The sequence below is a fragment of the Saccopteryx bilineata genome, chromosome 2, assembly GCF_036850765.1.
Source record: "Saccopteryx bilineata isolate mSacBil1 chromosome 2, mSacBil1_pri_phased_curated, whole genome shotgun sequence".
Taxonomy (NCBI): Eukaryota; Metazoa; Chordata; class Mammalia; order Chiroptera; family Emballonuridae; genus Saccopteryx; species Saccopteryx bilineata.
Window position 1 is genome coordinate 240766613 of NC_089491.1, and position 20437 is coordinate 240787049.

General features: G+C 35.3%; 2 non-coding genes across 2 annotated transcripts; both read left to right on the plus strand.

The window, feature by feature from the left end:
- Nucleotides 1–1880: 1880 nt before the first annotated feature.
- On the plus strand, nt 1881–1987 carry LOC136327935 (U6 spliceosomal RNA). Its single transcript, XR_010729988.1, has one exon. It is a non-coding gene; the product is annotated as a U6 spliceosomal RNA (small nuclear RNA).
- A 13085-nt stretch (nt 1988–15072) lies between these two features.
- Nucleotides 15073–15193, plus strand: LOC136327497 (small nucleolar RNA SNORA28). Its single transcript, XR_010729700.1, has one exon. It is a non-coding gene; the product is annotated as a small nucleolar RNA SNORA28 (small nucleolar RNA).
- The last annotated feature ends 5244 nt before the right edge of the window (nt 15194–20437 follow it).

The following is a 20437-nucleotide window of genomic DNA, read 5'->3' on the forward strand; positions in this document are numbered from 1 at the left end:
AGCTTTTTAATCCACTCGTCCACTGATGGACACTTGGACTGTTTCCAGATCTTGGCTATTGTGAACAATGCTGCCATAAACATGTGACATTCACCCTCTTGGAATTGATTACTTTTGATTAACTTTTAAAGAACATATTTGGCTCTTTATATTGCTAACAGGGAGGAGGGGCAAGAGTGGATGGGAAGACAAGTCAGGAGTTACTTTAGTAGTCTAGGTGAAAGATCCTGGATGCTCAGGCTAGATTGGTGCTAAAGGACACAAAGAGCTATGGATGGCTTGAGGAGTATTGTGGAATTAAAATTGAATTAGTAGTGAATTTGGTTCAGAATGGCACAGAGAGGGACTAATCTAGTATAACTTCCTAGCCAAATAGTGAGTCAAATAGTGCCTGCGGAGGACCTGCGGTATGAATGAGAAAAAGGTGGTACAGCAGTCACAATGTGCACAAGACTTTACAGTTTTAAAAGGTTTAAACCTCACATCTTATTATATTAGTAGGGGAGGGCTTGTTATTTTACCTCCTTAATAAAAACGGAGGCTCACTCTCTCATAGGAGACTGGTGAGAGACAAGGTTGTGATGTGGAAAAGGGGAGGACATAGCTAAAGAGGTCAGAGTAGTCTTAAAGAAGGGGTAGAGGAAGGTGAGAAAAGTTGTGTGGGCACAGTGGGAGAACGCAGGCTTTGTGGGGTCTGAAGGAAACACGGAGGAGGCACAGTGGGCTTTGAGCAGTGCAGCTCTGGGTGACGAACGGAACCTCCTTTTGCTGTCCTCTGAGAGATGTAAAGAAAAGACTTTTTGGGGGGAATAATTAATTTTGATGGTTGAGGTATTTTTCTTTCTATATGATTCTAGGCAGAAAATGGTGGCACATTGGATAGAACATCAGACTGGAACGCAGAGGTTCGAAACTCTGAGATCGCCGGCTTGAGCACAGGCTCATCTGGTTTGAACACAGCCACCAGCTTGAACCCAAGGTCATTGGCTTGAGCAAATGGTCACTCGGACTGCTGTAGCCCCCAGTCAAGGCACATATGAGAAAGCAATCAATGAAGAATTGATGCTTCTCATCTCTCTCCCTTCCTGTCTGTTTGTCCCTATCTGTCCCTCTTTCTGTCTCTGTCACAAAAACAAAACAAAACAAAAATAAAACACAAAGAAGATTCCAACTTCAATATTGTTCAGCTAATATCATTACCTTGGGTATAAACATAAAACATAACATGACCAAAGGCAGATTTGGAAAGCTGAGCATGATTTGGAAGCAGTGAAGAAGTGTATTTAACCAGTGTTTTGTTGGACTTTATGAAAAACAAGATTAGACAGGTCCATTGAACAGAATTTATGAAAGGCCTGGAATAAAATGTGAATTGAAATCCTTACTGGCCAGATTTGTCATAAACTATTTCTCCCACTGAAAGAAATGTTAGAAAATATAGACAGTTATTAAGAGGATAAAAATATTCACAGCTAATCATTAAATCTTTTAGTATTTTAGGGTATTTCTTTTAGCCTTGGGTATGGATGCATGCCTATATATGTGTAAAAACTTCATTATATGATTAATATTTCAAATTATACTATTCATTACATTTTATAACCTATTTCAAGTGCTCTGTGAACATTTTATATTAAATAGTCTTTACAAAATAATTTCTGATGGCTGCCCAGTAGTTCATCATATGGGTGTGCCATGAGTTATTTAAGCATTTCATTCCAGACTTTATTTTAGCTAGTTCCTCATTACCCTAATGGAGTTTATTATTGGCTATTCATTTTTTTGCCATTATAAATTCAGTGTCCGAAACTTCCTGTTCTAAGTCTGTAACTAATAGATTTTATAAAATTAGAATTGCTCATCAAAAGTAATGGACACTTGTGCTCTTTCTGGCAGCACACATACTAAAATTGGAACGATGCAGAGATTATTACTATGGCCCCTGCACCAGGATGACATGCAAATTTTTGAAGTGTTCCATATTTTTGGCTGTTAACTAGACTTATTGTGGTGATTGTTTTTGCAATATATACAGATATAAAAATCATTATGCTGTATGCTTGAAATGGAAACAATTTTATATGTCAATTATACCTCAAATGAAAAAAAGTAATGAACATGATTAGAGCTCTTGGTAGTTATTGCCAAATGGCTTTCTAGGTTTGAATCCCTTTACACTCCTTTTAGCAGATGATCAGATTTCCTATTTCACTGTGTATATGTGTGTAAAAACTTTGTGTTAAACTTTTAAAACGTGAAAAGAAAATCTGACAGTTTTCGTTTGCACGTCTCTGTGAATTTTGACAATTTTCATGTGTTTATTGATTATTTTTTCTTTTCCAAATTAAGTTTCTATGTTCAGTTTATCTTTCTGTTCTGTCTTCATCAGTTGAGAAAGCTTGTACCCACCACACAGCGATAACTAAATAAATATTTTTACAATTGACTGAAAATCCATATGGGCTTCCACCAGGAACCAATAATGCATACAGTTTGTGGCTCCTCTTCTATTAATCTTTCCCAATTTAATGATTTCTCCTTTAAAATATGGTATTTAGAGAAAATGTGACTTTTTCCCCTACTCCCTATAATCCTAAGAGACATTCTCTCAGTTGAAACTTTTCTCTCTTCATTTTCACTGTTCTTTATACATCATTAGTAGGAACTCTTGGCTTATGTGAGGTCAGTGCATGGACTGCATATTTACTGAATTCTAATTGCATTTCCAAATGAATGCACTAGCCATGCAACTACAAATGAAAGTTTTAAAAATAATAATTTGCATAATTAGCTGACAGGAAGGCCTAGGCTATTATTTAAGTACATATGTATCATAACATTACATCTTTCAAGTGTTAATTTATACTCAGTTCTTTCCAGAATGATTGAGCTGTTTGATAGTTTTATTTATGACTCATGCTTAGATCCATTCTGCAGCACTGATAATGTTGAGATAATGGGAATTTATAGTTAGCTCTCACAAGAGGCCATAAAACATGTGACTGGATGTTTTCTCTATTGCTACAGGCTCAATTTGTAACATAAAGTACTTAATAATTGTTATTAATGAACCCGCTGTGGTTGGTATATAGACACAGCTGGAAATCACATCTGTTGTCAGAAAGCCTGGGGTGAGTAAAGCATCAACACTGCAGGGAACTAATAGCTGCAAAAGGAAATGACATCACAGAGACAGAGGAAGTGCTCCTAGATGTTAGCTGCATCCAGACTAGAGATTTTGGATAGATTTCAGGAGAAACAACAGAGAATTTGGTTCTTTATAAACATCTCCTTCTATATTGATTTCAAATATCTTCATTTGTAAGCCTGAGTTTCAGGGTCACTTCATGTATTAAATATTAGTAACTCTTACCTTATTTTTTAGATATGAACAAATAAAAAATAGTCCAAGTTCAAACCTAGCAACTTATCTTTCCAGGCTTATCTTCTACTTCTCTTGAACTATTTATTCTGTTGCTCTATTCAAACTGGGTTATTTGCCTTTGTTTTTACAGAGTTTTGCTTTCCTGGCTGCATGCTTTTTCTTATGTTGTTACCTCCACTGGAGACCATTTCCCTCACTGTTTCAAAAAAGAAAAAACTTCTTTTACCTTTCTCGCTCCCTCTCTCCTTCCTTCTCTCCCTTTTCCCCTCCCTCCTTCCCTCCCTTCCTTCCTTCTGTTTTTTTTTCTTTCTTTTTCCCTCCCTTTCTTCTTTCTTTGCTTTCTTTCTTCTCTCTCTCTCTCTTTTCATTTGTCCCCATTCTCAAAGTTCATTCTCTTCATTCACCACTGGCAAGCATTCTAATAAATTTCATATATATTATTTGATTACATGAAATGTTACAAAATATGTTTTGTTCTATGTGCCTTTTTAAATTTTATGGAAATTGTCATATGACTTTACTCCTTTTACTTAGCGCTGAAGTGCCAACCACCTGTTAGCATCTAGTTCATTCTGTTGAAATGGTAAATCGAACTCCATGTACATCAGCCTACTCCCCAGTCAGTCATATGCACTCAATGTATTAACACATCCATCACCTCACACATTTTACTTTTGCGGAGGGAGTGAGAAAACATGAGTTCTACTCTCTTAGTTAATTTTAATTATACAACACAGTATTATCAACTCTAGTAACCCTTTTTATACAATAGTCCCTCAGACCTATTCACATTATCACTGAAAGTTTGTACCCTTTTACCTTCCTGTCTCTGCTTTCTCTACCCCTTCGCTCCTGACAACCACTGTTCCACTCTCTTTGTTTCTATTAGTTCAACACTTTTGTTTTTACATTCCACATGTAAGTAATACTATACAGTATTTGTCGGTCTGTGTCTGCCTTACTTCACTAAGCGTATGTGCTCCAGGTTCATCCTTGTGGTCACAAATGGCAGGATTTTCTTTCTTTCTTTTTTTTTTAAGACTGAACGATATTTTGTTCTGTGTGTCTGTGTGTATGTATCACATTTTTTCATGTTTAGTCATCTGTTATCAGACACTTAAGTGGTTTCTATACCTTGACTCTTATGAATAAGCCTGCAGTGTACATGGAAGTTCAGGTATGTCTTTGAAATAATGATTTTGTTTTTTTCTTGGATATGTGTCCAGAAGTGAGATTGCTGGGTCATATGGAATTCTCTTTTTAATTTCTTCAGGAAGCTCCATACTGGTTTTCGTAGTGGCTCTACCATTTACATTCCCAAGAAAAGTGTATACAGTTCACTTTCTCCTTTTATTTTTTATTTTTTGGAGGTAACAGATGGGCACTTCTTAATTTATTTCTTTATCTATTATTTATTTATGTTTTTAAATTGAATTCATTGGGATGACACTGGTTAACACATAATTATACAGATTTTAGCTGCCAAATTCTACAGTACCACTCTGTACACTGTATTGTGTGTTCACCTGCTCAAGTCAAGTCATCCAACACCATTTTACCCACCCTATTCCCTCCTCCATCTCCCCTACCATCCTGCCTGGCTCTGGCAATCACCACACTGTTGTTTGGGTCCATGAGTTTTTTTCTTTTTCTTTTTTTGCTCTATCCCTTCACTCCTCACCACCTGACAGCTGTCAGCCTACTCTCTGTGTAAGTCTATTTTGTTTTTTAGTTCATTTTGTCCATTAGATTCCACATATGAGTGAGATCATATAGTACTTGTCTTTCTTTGACTGGCTTATTTCACTTAGCATAATGATCTCCAGATTCATCCATGCCATAGCAAAAGATAAGATTTCCTTCTTTTTATGGATGTGTAGTATCCTGTTGTGTAAATGTAGCAATGGGCACTTGGGCAGTTTCTACATCTTGGCTATCATAAATAATGCTGAAATGAACATGGAAATGCATATATTCTTTTGAATTAGTTTCTGGATTCTTAGGATTAATTCCCAGAGTGGGATGGCTGTGTCAAAAGACAGTTCCATTTTTAATTTTTTTGAGGTAATTCCATACCGTTTTCCACAGTGGCTAGATCAATCTGCATTTCCATCAACCGTGCACAAGGGTCCCTTTTTCTCCACACCCTCGCCAGTACTTGTTTTTGTTGATTTATTGATGACAGCCATTCTGAGAGGTATGAGGTGATATCTCCTTGTGATTTTAATTTGCATTTTGCTGATGATTAGTGACATTGAACATCTTTTCATATGTCTATTGGCCATCTGTATGTTCTCTTTTTTTTTGTGGCAAAGACAGAGAGAGTCAGAGAGAGGGACAGATAGGGACAGACAGACAGGAAGGGAGAGAGATGAAGAAACATCAATTCTTTGTTGTGGCATCTTAGTTGCTCATTGATTGCTTTCTCATATGTGCCTTGACTGGGGGGAGGGTGCTACAGCAGACTGAGTGACCCCTTGCTCAAGCCAGCAACCTAGGGCTAAAGCTGGAGAGCCTTGCTCAAACCAGGTGAGCCCGTGCTCAAGCTGGCGACCTCAGGGTTTCAAACCTGGGTGCTCCACATCTCAGTCCAATGCTCTATCCACAATGCTACCACTTGGTTAGGACATTTTATTCTTTTGTATGGTATGAGTTTATTCTTGTGTGTGGTGTAAGAAGGTGATTTAGTTTCTTTTTTTTTTTTTTTTGCACATATCTGTTCAATTTTTAGAACACAATTTACTGAGTAAACTGTCTCTGCCTCATTGTATGTTCTTGCCTCCTTTGTCAAATGTTAATTGACCATATAGGTGTGGATTGACTTCTGAGCTTTCTATTCTGTTCTATTTGTATATATGTCTGTTTTTATGTCAGTACCATGCCATTTTGGTTATCATAGCCTTGTAGTATAGTTTGATATCAGGTAGTGTGATTCCTCCAACTTTGTTCTTTCTCAAGATTGCTGTGGCTATTGGAGGTCTTTTGTACTTCTATATGAATTTTTAGAATATTTGTTCTAGTTCTGTGAAATACACCATTGGTATCTTGATAGGAATTGCATTGGCTCTATATATTGCTTTGGATAATATGGGCATTTTAATGATGCTAGTTTTTTCTATCCATGAACATGGTACACACTTCTACTTGTTTGTTTCTTCTTCACTTTCTTCTGTGTCTTATAATATTCTGAGTACTAGTCTTTTATATCTTTGGTTAAATTTATTCCTAGATATTTCATTCTTTTTGAAGCAATTGTATATGGTACAGTTTTCTTGGTTTCCCTTTCTGATAAATCATTATTGAATAAAAATGCAACTGATCTCTGGATTTTGAGATAATGCTTTTACCTGTTACTCTATTAATGTAATGTACCAAGATTTATTAATTGTGTATACTGAATCATTCTTTCGCCCCACAGAAGAATCCTAGTTGATCATGGTGGAAGATCCTTTTAATATTTTGTTGAATACAGTTTAATAATGTTTTGTTGATTTTTACATCAATATTCATTAGGGATATTATCTCATAATTATTTTTTTGTGTAGTGTTTTTGTCTGGCTTTGTTATTAAGGTAAAGCTGACCTTGTAAAATGAGTTTTAGAAGTATTCCTTCCTTTTCTATTGTTTTGGAGGAGTTTGAAAATAATTGATATTAATTCTTTAAATGTCTGGTAGAATTCACCAGTGAAGTTGTCTCATCCTAGACTTTTCTTTGAAATGCATTTTATTATTGATTCAATTTCCTTACTAGTAATTGAGATGAGGAGAATGTTGGTGGATGTTCTTCTTTTTCATGATCTCTGAGCTGAGCTAGAGAGTGCACAGATGAAGTTGAAATACTTATAATAAATACTTCTTGAATATAGAGATATAGAGCTTATATAAAGTTGATGAGGATACTTATTATCTCTTTGCCTTTAGTAGCACACACCTCATGGCTTAGGAAATGAAGGAACTGCTACAATTTTGTATTTCTCAAAAGCTATCTATTTTAATAAAAATTCTCATGTTATCAAGGGGTGATACTGACTTTGGAGAAGATGCATATATTTAGTGGTAAATTTGAAAAACTGGTTATATTAAAAATATGATTTCTATCTTTGTGAATTGTTTTGAAAATGGAAGCATACTCCAAAGGCCATAGTGGGGCTCTTCAAAGAAATTTGGGAATGCTTGAAATCAAAGGACTAGGAGATTGACAATGATGGGCCAGGGGATATGAGGCCCAGCAGGTAGTATGATGGTATGATAGTGGGACCATGGAAGATAAAGTAGACATGGTAGATCATGAGTGCCAAATCTAGATGGTGTCTTTGTCTCAAATAAGAACATACCTGGATTCTAAATTTTGGAAGTGATTCTGAGAGGTCATCTATCCCAGGCCTTTTCAAGTACAAAATATGCTTTAAAATATGTCATCCATTTTTGCGTGAACACTCCCATTCATGGAGATCTCTCTACCAAAGACACAGCCTATTACACCTATTTTCTTTTTGGAAAGCACTAATTATTGAAAGTTCTTCCTTGACAAATTCTAAAATTTGCCCCTTGTAAAACCACTTGTGGTTTCAGTTCTGTCCTGTGGACAAATTCAGATGGACCTACACTATTGGAATAATAATGTCTCTCTTATAGTCTCCATGCCTCCAATGATAGGCAGGTAGAGAGTGCTGGATCCTTACACATTTCAGCCTCTCGCCATTCCCAGCTTTAGTTGTGACCATCAAAATTGTTTCTAGATATTGTGAAATGTGCCTGGGAAAGGGATTGCTCTGCATTGAGAACCACTGTTCTATACTTTCAGTCTGTCAGCCTCCTTTCCTTTAAAATTTTTTTCTTTACAGCAAAATGTTTTGAGTGTTATTTCCTTGTTTCCTCTCCTAACAATCTGTCTTCATAATGAATATAGACTCTTCATCTCTATCTGTATTATTCTCTATTGAACCCATCTAGTCTTTAAATAGCATCTATGTACACTGTTCACAAAAATTAGGGAATATTTTATAGCTTCATATTCATTTTGAAATATCCCCTAATTTTTGTGAGTAATATAGTATTACTTCCATAGTAAGATATCCAGATGGGCTTATCATTTAAATTTTGCACTCTGATCCAGCTGCTGCTCATCGTTTTTGTTTTTTTTTGTTTTGTTTTGTTTTTTTGTTTTTTTTACAGAGACAGAGAGGGAGTCAGAGAAAGGGATAGATAGGGACAGACAGACAGGAACAGAGAGAGATGAGAAGCATCAATCATTAGTTTTTCATTGAGACATCTTATTTGTTCATTGATCGCTTTTTCATATGTGCCTTGACTGTGGGGCTGCAGCAGACCAAGTAACCCTTTGCTCGAGCAAGCGACCTTGAGTCTAAGCTGCTGAGCTTTGCTCAAACCAGATGAGCCTGCGCTCAAGCTGGTGACTTCGGGGTCTCAAACCTGGGTCCTCCGCATCCCAGTCCAAAGCTCTATTCACTGCGCCACCGCCTGGTCAGGCCAGATGCTCATCTTAATTTGCAAATCTATTGGACAGTTTAAATGCAACATGTTCCAAAACAAATTTAAATTATTTTTTCTCTCTAAATCTATTCTTTCTGTTGTCTTTATCTCAGTTAAGGACAGTAGCTTTCTACTTATTAATACCTCAATTCTCACAGTCCTCTCTATTTCATTTTCCTCACATTTCTTTCTTATTAATTAGGGCAGAGGTTGGGAACCTTTTTGGCTGAGAGAGCCATGAACGCCACATATTTTAAAATGTAATTCCATGAGAGCCATACAACCACCCATGTACATTATGCATTATTTAATAAAAATTTGGTGTTGTCCCAGAGGACAGTTGTGATTGGCTCCAGCCACCCGCAACCATGAACATGAGCAGTAGGAAATGAATGGATTGTAATACATGAGAATGTTTTATATTTTTAATGTTATTATTTTTTTATTAAAGATTTGTCTGTGAGCCAGAAGCAGCCATCAAAAGAGCCACATCTGGCTCGCGAGCCATAGGTTCCTGACCCCTGTATTAGGGGAAAAAAAAGAGTCTACCTTAAAACCATATCTGAAATCTGGACCCCTTTTATCCACCTCCACCACTACCATGTGCTTCAAAGCCATCATCATTCCCCACTAAGATTATTCTAATCTTCCATCTAGTATTCCTGCTTCCTCCTTTGCTCAACCTCATCTGCCTGTTCTCTATAATCAACACAACCATCAATTGATCCACATAAAGCTGTGTTAAATCATGTCACATCTCAGCTCAAAACCCTCCAGGGGCTTTTTATATTATTCAGAGTAAAACTAGAAGCCTTACAATGGCATAAAAGATGGCATCTCCTACTCCATCCCCTCACTAGTCAGTGGTCTCCTCCCTGGTCCTCACATCATGTTTCCACACTGGGGCTTTTGTATTCACTTTTCCTTGGCTTATAATGCTCTCCCTTAAATGTTCATGTGGCTTCTTCCCAGAATTCATTCCAAGATTTGAATTAAAATGTCTTTTTTTTTTCTTTGAATCCTATTTAAAATTGCAATTCCTGCCATCTCCGGCTTTCTCTACTTGCATTCCTTTAGATTTTCTCCTTCACATGTCCTGCCTTCTAATGTGCTAGGTAATTGACTAATTTGTTTGGCTTGATTTGTTCTGTCTTCTTTCACTGGAATTCTAACCTTCAAGGGGGAAGAAATATTTGCCTGCTTTATTCACTGCTGAATGGGCAGTTCTTAGAAAAGCAGTACTCAACATATATATAATGATTAACTAGAATCACAGAATAATTTTCTCTTCTTGATGGTTAATTTTTCTAAAATTAGCAGCTGAGTTTGGCAAGTTTCAGCTGGTGTATTTAATCTTGATTTGTCACCTGCCTCAGTAGTAGGGTGACTAAGTTTGTTTAAACCTATACTAATTTGACTTTTCAACTTACACTATGACACTAATCAAAATCCTATACTGTATAGTTTCTTTACTACTGGATTTCTTTGTTATACAGGTGAATTCTGGATCAGTGTCTGTGTGCTGATTTATAATGACTAGATGAGGAAAACCATTATAGAGGATCATCATGGAGGCAGGTGAAAGTGTAGGGCTCTGACTTAAGCATTTTTTAATGTGCAAAAAAAAAAGACTTAAAATGCTGATTAGATTAATAATACATAATTATTCCAATACATTCTATTAGTTCATAAAATATTAAGAAATAGTAAAGGTTGTACTGAAATATTAACCATTCATATTTTGGTGACCATTCTTACATGCATTTCATTTTATCATACATACTACACATTAATTTAAATAAGTGGATCCTATTAAAGTCTTTATTGTGGATACATTTTTAATGCCTGTCTTTTCTCCTCTAAATCCTGTCTTCCCCATGCTATTCACATTCCTTGGTAATAGCATCATGGGATATGCGTTGCATGCATAGCCTTCTCCATATTTATATAATCAAATACACGTCACAATATGTCAGTTTCAGTTTTCTTTGCATTTCTCTTTCTTGGACTTCTTTAGTCATCTTGAAGTTTTAAACTACTGCTTTTAAAAATTATTTTTAGATATTTCTGACCATATTTCTTCAAATATATTTTTATTCCTTTATTGTCTCTTCCTTTTGTCTGTCTCCAGTTATGAATGCATTAAACCACAAAATGTTTTCCCATGTGTAACTAAAGCATTTTATTCTTAAATCTTTTTTCTCCATTTTTATACTTTCAAAAATTTTTATATTTCTGTCCTCAAGTTCATTTATACCTTCTTCTGCACTTTTCAGCAATGGTAAGTCAATCAAGTATTTTGTGGTTCTTGTTTTCCTGGATGTTGTACTTTTCAGTTCTAGAGTTTCCATTGGGTTCTTTTTCATGATTTCCATTTTGCTGACACATTTCCCTATCTCTTTATTCATGAAGTTCATGTTTTTATTTAACTTCTTGAACAATAACAGTTTTAGAATCTTTGTTATTCACTTTTAACACTGGGTCATCTTGGTGTCTATATTTATTTACTACTTTTTCTCAAAACATTGGACAATATCTCCTTTTTCCCCATATGTAACAAATTTTTCATTTTATTTTGATAGTTGTGAATACCATGTAAGGACTCTGGGTTCCTAACAGTTCCTCTGAAGAGTGATTATCATTGTTCTAGTAGGCAGTTAGCTGGTCAGTCACCTCAGAATTTTGAAGGCTTGGTTTTACACTTTGTTAGGGACTTCTGTCTTATAGTTGCCCTCAGTCCTATGATACTCTTAGCTCTGGGTTATAACATTTACTCCTAAATATGATGCTTCTGAAATTTCAATAGAAGCCAAGGGTGTTTCTAAATACTTCTAATTTAGTGTGATTTAAACTTCCAATTCTGTTTTTACTGCAGGGCAGCAACAGCTGAATGTTCTCAGTTTTGCCTTCCAGCTGTGGCTTTCTGCTGGACTCATGGAACCCTTATCCATGCATCTGTAATTCATGGGTCAGCCAAGGATTTGATAGCATTTATACCCACATTTTGGGGTTTGTCCCTCTTTGGTTCTCTCAATTCCTGGATTTCCCTTCTTAATTTCCAGTTACTCCAGAAGGCTTGAACTTTGTTCCTTGGTTTTCCTATTTTAAAAACTGTGGTTTTCTGCTTGAGTTATAGCTGCCACATATCATGTGGCTTTTGTTTCCTTAAATAAAGCTACATGTGATGGTTAGTTTTATGTGTCACCTTGGCTAAGGTGTAGTACTCAGTTTTTCAATCAAACACTAATCTAAGTGTTATGATGTTGGTATTTTGTAGATATGGTTAAGATCTACAATCATAGACTTCAATCAAAAGTGTTTATCCTCTATATTATGAGTGAAACTCATTCAATCAGTTGAAAAGCCTTAATAACAAAACTTAAGTTTCCCCGAGGAAACTGAAATTCTGCTTCAAGACTGTAATGTCAGTTTCTGCCTGAGAATTTCTATTCTCTAGTATGTCCTACAGATTTCAGATGTGGCAGGCCCCACAATGGTGTGAGTCAATGGATATTCAGCTCTGTCCTGTGTCTGTCTCTCTCTACCCCTCTTTCTCTATACATGTACGCACACACATTTGTATTTATTTATATATTTATCCAAGGATATCTATCTATCTATCTATCTATCTATCTATCTATCTATCTATCTATATCTGTATCTACATACATATTTTTATATTATCTATCTCCATGTATCTATCCATCAACTATTGATCTATCATGTGTTTTCCTCTTATAAAATAATCCGGAAATGTTTATCTACAATGATTTTGTTTTTATTTTTTTTTGAATTTCACATTGAATTTGACTGTTAATTTATCTGTACTTAGTGTTTTTATTATGAAAACAATTGATTACTGTTATGATTTTAAAAGCTGGTTATAGGTTTATGGGACACTTAATATATTTTTTTCCTTCTTCAATCAGTATTAGTAATCTATATTTTTTTCCTTAGAATTGGTATCTTCTCTTTATGCTTTATAGTTTAGTGGTGTAAAGTTTTTAATAATACTCACCTATAAATACTTTAATATCTGTGCATTTCCAATTGTACATAGGTAGAAATCCTTAATATTTTATATGTTTTATTTTGTTGTTGGTGGTGGTGGTAGTGGTGGTTGTGGTGCTCTCCCTCTTTTCATGTTGTTATAAATTTATGTTTTTTTGGCCCTGGCCGGCTGGCTCAGTGGTAGAGCATCGGCCTGGCATGCAGAGGTCCCAGATTCGATTCCCGGCCAGGGCACACAGGAGAAGCGCCCATCTGCTTCTCCACCCCCCCTCCTTCCTCTCTGTCTCTCTCTTCTCCTGCTGCAGCTGAGGCTCCATTGGAGCAAAGATGGCCCGGGCGGTGGGGATGGCTCCTTGGCCTCTGCCCCAGGCACTAGAGTGGCTCTGGTCGCAACAGAGTGACACCCTGGAGGGGCAGAGCATCGCCCCCTGGTAGGCAGAGCGTTGCCCCTGGTGGGCGTGCTGGGTGGATCCCGGTCAGGTGCATGCGGGAGTCTGTCTGACTGTCTCTCCCAGTTTCCAGCTTCAGAAAAATAAAAAATAAAAAATTATGTTTTTTTAAAAGATTTTATTTATTGATTTTAAAGAGAGGAGAGAGAGAGAGAGAAAGGGGGGGTGGTATCTGGGAGCCTCAACTTGCAGTCGTTGTTTCTCATATGTGTCTTGACCAGGCAAGCCCAAGGCTTTGAACCGGCGTCCTCAGTGTTTCAGGTTGGCGCTTTTTCCACCATGCCCCCACAGCACAGGCAAATTTGTCTTTTTCTAGATAGCTTTATAACTTTGCTGATCTTTATTATATTTTAAAAAATAAATAGAAATATAACTGACTTATAACATTGTGTAAGTTTAAGGTGTACAATGTATAGGTTTAATGCATTTATATATTATAATATGACTACTACAGGAGCATTAGCTAATTAATACCTTTATCATGTCATATATTCACTACTGCTTTTGTGTGTTGAGAATAGTTAAGATTTTGTCTCTTCCCAACTTTGAAGTTTATCATAGTGTTACTGACTATTATCTTTATATTGTTGATTAGATCTTCAGGAATTATTTCTCTACTAGGTGTAGGTATGTACACTTAAACAGTGCCTCCCCAATTTCCTTACCTGCCCTAGACCCCGGTAACCACTATTCTACTCTGTTTTTATAAGTTCAATGTGATTTTCTTTAGATTCTACAGATAAGTGATAATATACAGTATTTTTCATTCTCTGTCTGACATCTCACTTAGCATAATGCTTTCACAAAGAGCAGGATTTCCTTCTTTTTCATGCTTGAATAATATTACGTTATGTGTATGTGTGTATATATTATAACATTATTTATCCATCAAAAGACAGTCTGTTTTCCATCTCTTGGCTATTATGAATAAAGGTACAATAAACGGGGGTGGATAGCTATTCCTTTGAGATGCTGACTTTAATTCCTTCAGACATATACTCAGGAGTGGGATTGCTGAGTCACAAGGTAGTTCAATTTTTAATTTTTTAAGGAAATGCCATACTATTCTTTATAATGGCTGCACCAAGACGTCATGTTTTTTTAAAAAAATCATTAACAGTTGCTTTTAAGTTATTGTTCCCTCACTTCAACTTGCTTCATATTTATTTTGGTGTTCTTTTAACAACTTATTAGTGCTTATTTTGTTTTTCAGCCTTTGTTCTTTTTCAATATAAAGATTTAAAGTCAGAAATTTTTTCTAAGTATTACTTTAGTTATATCCCCTATTTTAATATGCAGTATTTTTATTATCCTTCAGTCATAAGTATAAATTTGCAGTATAATCTCCTCTGACCTACCAGTTATTTAGAATTTTTTTTGTTGTTTTTCTCTGTCTGACTTATTTTACTTAGCATAATATCCTTAGTTCAATTCATGTTGTTGCAGGTGACAAGATTTTTGTATTATTTTATTTATATGTGCAAACTAATAAACATAATAAACAAAACAGAAACAAATTAAAAGACACAGAGAACATTTTGATGTTTGCTAAATGGAAGGCATTGGGGGGGGTGGGTACAAAAGGGGAAGAGATTAAGATGTGCAAATTGCCAGTTATCAAAAGTGACAGAAATGTAAAGTACAGCATTGGAAGCAGAGTCAATAATATTGAAATAACTATGTATGATGTCAGATGGGTACTAGAAATACCAAGGTTGGTTCTCAATTCATTGCAAGTAGCACTCTGTGGCAGATGATCAAACTGACACAGTTTCAGCTTGCTATAACAACAAAGTCTAACCTATTTCAGCACTCTCTTCTCTATGTGATAAGCCATTATGTAGACTTAGACAGGGAAAAAAATTACCATAAGTTATATAAATGTCTAATCACTATGATGTACACTTGAAACTAATATTGTATGACAACTATAATTGAAAAAAATTTAAAATTATTAAGGAAGAAATGGTTTACTTTATAACTTCAAAATTTAGTTTTAAAAATCATTTTCTTTTGCTTAATGATTTCTGTTAAGTGACTTTTTAATCAAAGGAAAATGTATTTTGTATGTTACCACTTCTGTGAAGTTTTCTGAGACTTGCTTTAGTGCCTAATGGGTTATAAATTTTCATAAGTGTCTCATGTAAACCTGAATAAAATGTACTTCTTCAAGTTGTTGTTGAATTTTAGAGAGTAGCAAGCAATAATATGCTTTCTTCTCCACAAGAATTCTAGTAGCAATCCAAAAATAAAACAAAAGTAGACACATATAATCTAAAATATCACTTTAATTACTGATTAAGCTGATGTTAGAGAATATGGATTTTAGCCATAGGAAAGTAAGTATTTTAATATAAAACTTCAGATTTAGGCAGAATTATCCATCCGGTCTCAGGGAGTGGGAGGCTCAAGTGGCCCTCTGATAATGAGTGGTGGCTGTTATGGTCAAATTATAGCATAGTGTAATAAAGCAGGCTAGTGGTCCCTCTTGAAAGCTTGTTTTTAAGAGAGAGAGAGAAAAGGCAGAGTCTAGTATCAATATGCTATATTTTTTGCTTCATTAAACAGTCAGATATTTAGTCTCTTAGAGAAGAGTGTGCTAGCATTGGAGAGAAGTCATCAGTGTTACTACAGTGGAATCCCCACAACATGAAAAGACATATCAGGGGTATTCTCCTTTTAACATTAGTCTCTGTAAGTTTATCATATCAAGCCTTTTCATTGCTTCATTCAAGTCATTTAAATATTAATTTCATGACAGCTCAGCCAACTATGTAAAGGCCTTACATATATTAGCTAGCATTTTCAAGTTTGTATGTAGACTACATTATATTGCTAAAAATGTTTACTTTTCATTTTATATGGTTTTGTCTTTTTCTTTACTAAATATCTGCCTTATTTTCTGAAAGTTTTTATTGCATTATTTTATTTTATTTTTTATTTATTTATTTTTTTATAAATAAATTGCATTATTTTAATTTGAAAGGACTACTAAATTCCTTTTATTTTTACTTTTCTTTAATAAGAAAATTATTTAATGTTATACATTTTCTTCTGAGTATGGATTTTAAACTTACTTCATATTTTGGTATTTTTGTTATACTTTTCTTTGGTTTAAGCATATTTTAAAGGGGAAATAAGGTTAAAATTGACAACAAGATTGGTCTCTAAAAAACTGTAAGTGACAATAAAGAGTTGTAGAGTTATTTATAAAGACAAACCTTATTCTATTAATCCAGGGGATAGTAGGAAGAATTTTTGGTAGAGTGTAGGCTAGCTATACCAATGTGAGCACTGATTTTTGTTTATTTTTCCTCCCAGTTGAGTTGAGTACATTCTTCTGAATCCTTTCTTAAGTCAATGCCCAGATTCCTATTTCCTGCATAATAGTAAAATTCTGTCTGCCCCTCACAACTCTCCACTCCTCTCACCTCATTCTCTAAGCATAGTACTAATAGAGAATACAGTGCTCACATGGAAAAGAAGCCTTGTGCTAGGGATATAATTTTGATAGAAGTAACTCTTATTTCCATCATTATTCTATCATTAGGAATGGTTTGTCCATTCAGCAAGCAAAGAGGAAGGAGAGGTGGCTTTCTCTTTTTGATTCTAGGAGAAGAGGGATCATCAGTTAAGGGAGGATGTAATGGTAATGAGACAAAAGGACTTTTGTAAGAAATCATGGTATAAAGTGAATTCTCCACTCTTGGTCACTTCTCATGTATAACGATAGTCAACCCCTGAATTAGTGGGTGACTGTAGTTTCAGTGAATCAAGCTGAAATGATGAGTCTTCCATATTAAGCCATACATCCTCAACAGAAAAACAAAACATAGCCTATTATTGAATGTGGATCTTAAGGTCACAGAAAACTGGCACCTCCCAAGCAACCAACAAATACTGGGTAATTGATTTTATATCTGACCTATGATGCCTGCAATTTTACATGACAATTTTATTATTGTTGTGTTAAGTTTTAAACATATCTTAAAATAACTAAGTACTTTGTCTAATTATTTTCATTATGTAAAACTAGAAACCCAGCAAAGTCTATACAAAACCAATGCAAGAAGACTTTGAAAGTTGGAGAGAAGAAAACTCACCTGCAAGGGCCCTAGGGCTTGAGGAAGGATGGATGTAGATTCACTGGATTCTTTTGGTCTCTTATATCCCAGACTTGTTGCCGAAGAACCCAGCCACACAGGAATGCCAGCAGACACAGAAAATAAAAGGCCTGAACAAAAGCCTGCTTTTCCTAGCTAACAAATCAAGAAAAAGAAGCCTAGCAAGATTAAAAAACAAAAACAAAAACTTTTAGATGGTAACTCTTCCACTGCAGCCAAATGTCACCGAAGGAACTGTGGTTCATCTCCATCCCTACCAGAAAAGGCCAAGTGGGGAGCCTTGGAAGGCTAGACTCCTACCCTTGAAAGGCTCTAATGAGGCACCTCAGTATCCTCACTGGGATGATGTAAAAGAAGATTAAGTACAGTGATAAAATTTTATACCCTCTGGCTAGTAATAAGGCATCCCCATCATGGTATCAAAACGGAGACCCTATGGGAACCTGGACTTCACCCCCACCTAATAGTAACATGGTACCCCTTCCTCTTCTCTCTGTGGTGGCATCATAGGGACCCAGTAAAAAGTCAGAACTTTTATCATTACTCATGGGCAATCATGCTACTGCCTCTATAGTATCAATGGAGACCACATAAGGAGTGGGAACTGCCATCTTTGCCCAGCAGTAACCAGAAGTTCCCCTGCCTCAAGTGTTAATTCAGACCAGCAAGGGAACCTGGACTTCTTCCTCTAACTGGCAGTAACAAGGTGGTGTACACCCTTTCTCCTACTGGAGCAGTATTAGAGAAAACCAGCTAAAATGGAAGATTTAAATAAGGTCATTTTTATAACACAATGCAGATATGTCCAGGTTTTAATAAAAAATCTGTTGTTGTATCAGGAACTAGGAAGAGCTCAAAGTGAATTAAAAAAAAAACAAACAGAAAGATAATGGACATGTTAGAATAAGTTAAAGCAGTTAAATACTTCAATGAGCAATTATGAACATGCATGAAACAAATGAAAAAATATAGACAATTAAAAGTAAAAAGTTGTAGTTAAGAAAAGATATAAAGAAGAATCAAATGGAAACTTTAGAACTGAAAATTATAATAAACAAAATAATAAGTTCAATGAATGGGCTCAACAGCATGATGGAAGTAATAGAAGTTAGTGAACTTGAAGATGAAATAATAAAATCTCCCAATATGAACAACAGAGAGAGAAAGTAGATATAAAAATTAATAATCAAAACACTCACAGCAATGTAAGATTATTTAAAAAAACCCTAAGCTCTATATCATTGGATTTCCAGAAAGAAAAGGTAAGAAGGCTGGATTTAAAAAGTACTCAACAAAATAATGGCTGAAAACTTAACAGGAAACATAAACATACCAATTTGAGAGACTGAGTGAATCCCAAAGAAACCTATGCTAAGGCATGTGATAATTAGAAAACTAAAGTCACAGAAGAGAAGTCTTGAAAGCTATTCTAGAAAAATAACACTTTAGCTATGGGGAAAACTGCTTCAAATGACAGTGGATTTCTTCTTCTTCTTCTTCTTCTTTTTTTTGGTGACAGAGACAGAGTCAGAGAGAGGGACAGATAAAGACAGACAAGAAAGAAGAGAGATGAGAACCATCAAGTCTTCGCTGCGGCACCTTAGTTGTTCATTGATTGATTTCTCATATGTGCCTTGACCATGGGGCTACAGCAGACCGACTGACCCCTTGCTCAAGCCAATGACCTTGGGCTCAAGCTGGTGAGCCTTGCTCGAACCAGATGAGCCTGCGCTCAAGCTGGTGACCTCGGGGTTTCAAACCTGGGTCCTCTGTGTCCCAGTCCGGCACTATCCAAATAAGGGATTGATACAAAGAATTCTACACAAATGAATGTGATAACTTTATTGAAATGGACCATTTCCTAGAAAAACACAATGGTCAGGTGAAGTGGATTTCTTATCAGGAACTATGCAGTACAGGAAAAAGTTGCATAATATTCTTTATGTGATGAAAGAAAAAAATTCTCTACCAGCATCTTATACTAAGAAAACACAAAACAAAAAATAAAATATTAGACCTGAGCACTAACATATCAATAATTACATTAAATCATTAATAGATCTAAATATACAAATTAAAAAAAATTGGCAGAATATATTAAAAAAACATGATCCAACTATTTTCTACAAGAAACTCACATTCTACACACAGGCTAAAAATAAAAGAATGAGAATACATAAAATCATACAAATGCTAATCAAAGAAATACAAATGTGGATATATTAATATCAGATTCAGTAGGCATTACAGCACAGAATATTATCAGAGGCAAACAGACATTATATAATAACTTTACAAATGAGTAAATACTTAATATGTAAATACCAAACAGAGCTGCAAAATATGTGAAGCAAAAACTGTAAAAACTAGAAAGGAAATAGCGGTCTCCACAGTTATAGTTGGGAACTTTAGCCCCTTTCTCAACAATTCATAAAACAACTAGACAGAAAATGAGTAGAGACAGAAAAACTGATATCCATCATCAACAAACCGGATCTAATTAACCTTTTTATAAAACACTCTACATAACCATAGCAGATATAGTTGTTTTTTTTCAAATGTCCTTGGAAAACACACCAAGACAGGCAATATCTTAGGCCATAAAAAAAATATAGGAAAAACCCTTCAAAAGTATTGAAATCATCCCAAGTGTGTTCTCTGACTATAAGGGAATAAAACTAGAAATAAAAAACAGAAAGATAGCAAAAAAATCTCCAAACACTTGGAAACTCAATAGTGTACTTGAAACTAATCTATGGGTCAAAGAGAAAGATTCAAGAGAAATCAAAACAGATATTGAACTGAATGAATATGAAAATACAACACACCAAATTTGTGGAGTACAGCTAAAGCACTGCTGAGAAGAAAATTTATTATTATCAAGGGATGTTAACTTCATACATTGCGAAAGAATAAAAATATCAAATCAATGCTACAAGCTTTCACCCCAAGAACCTAAAAAAAGAATAATAAAA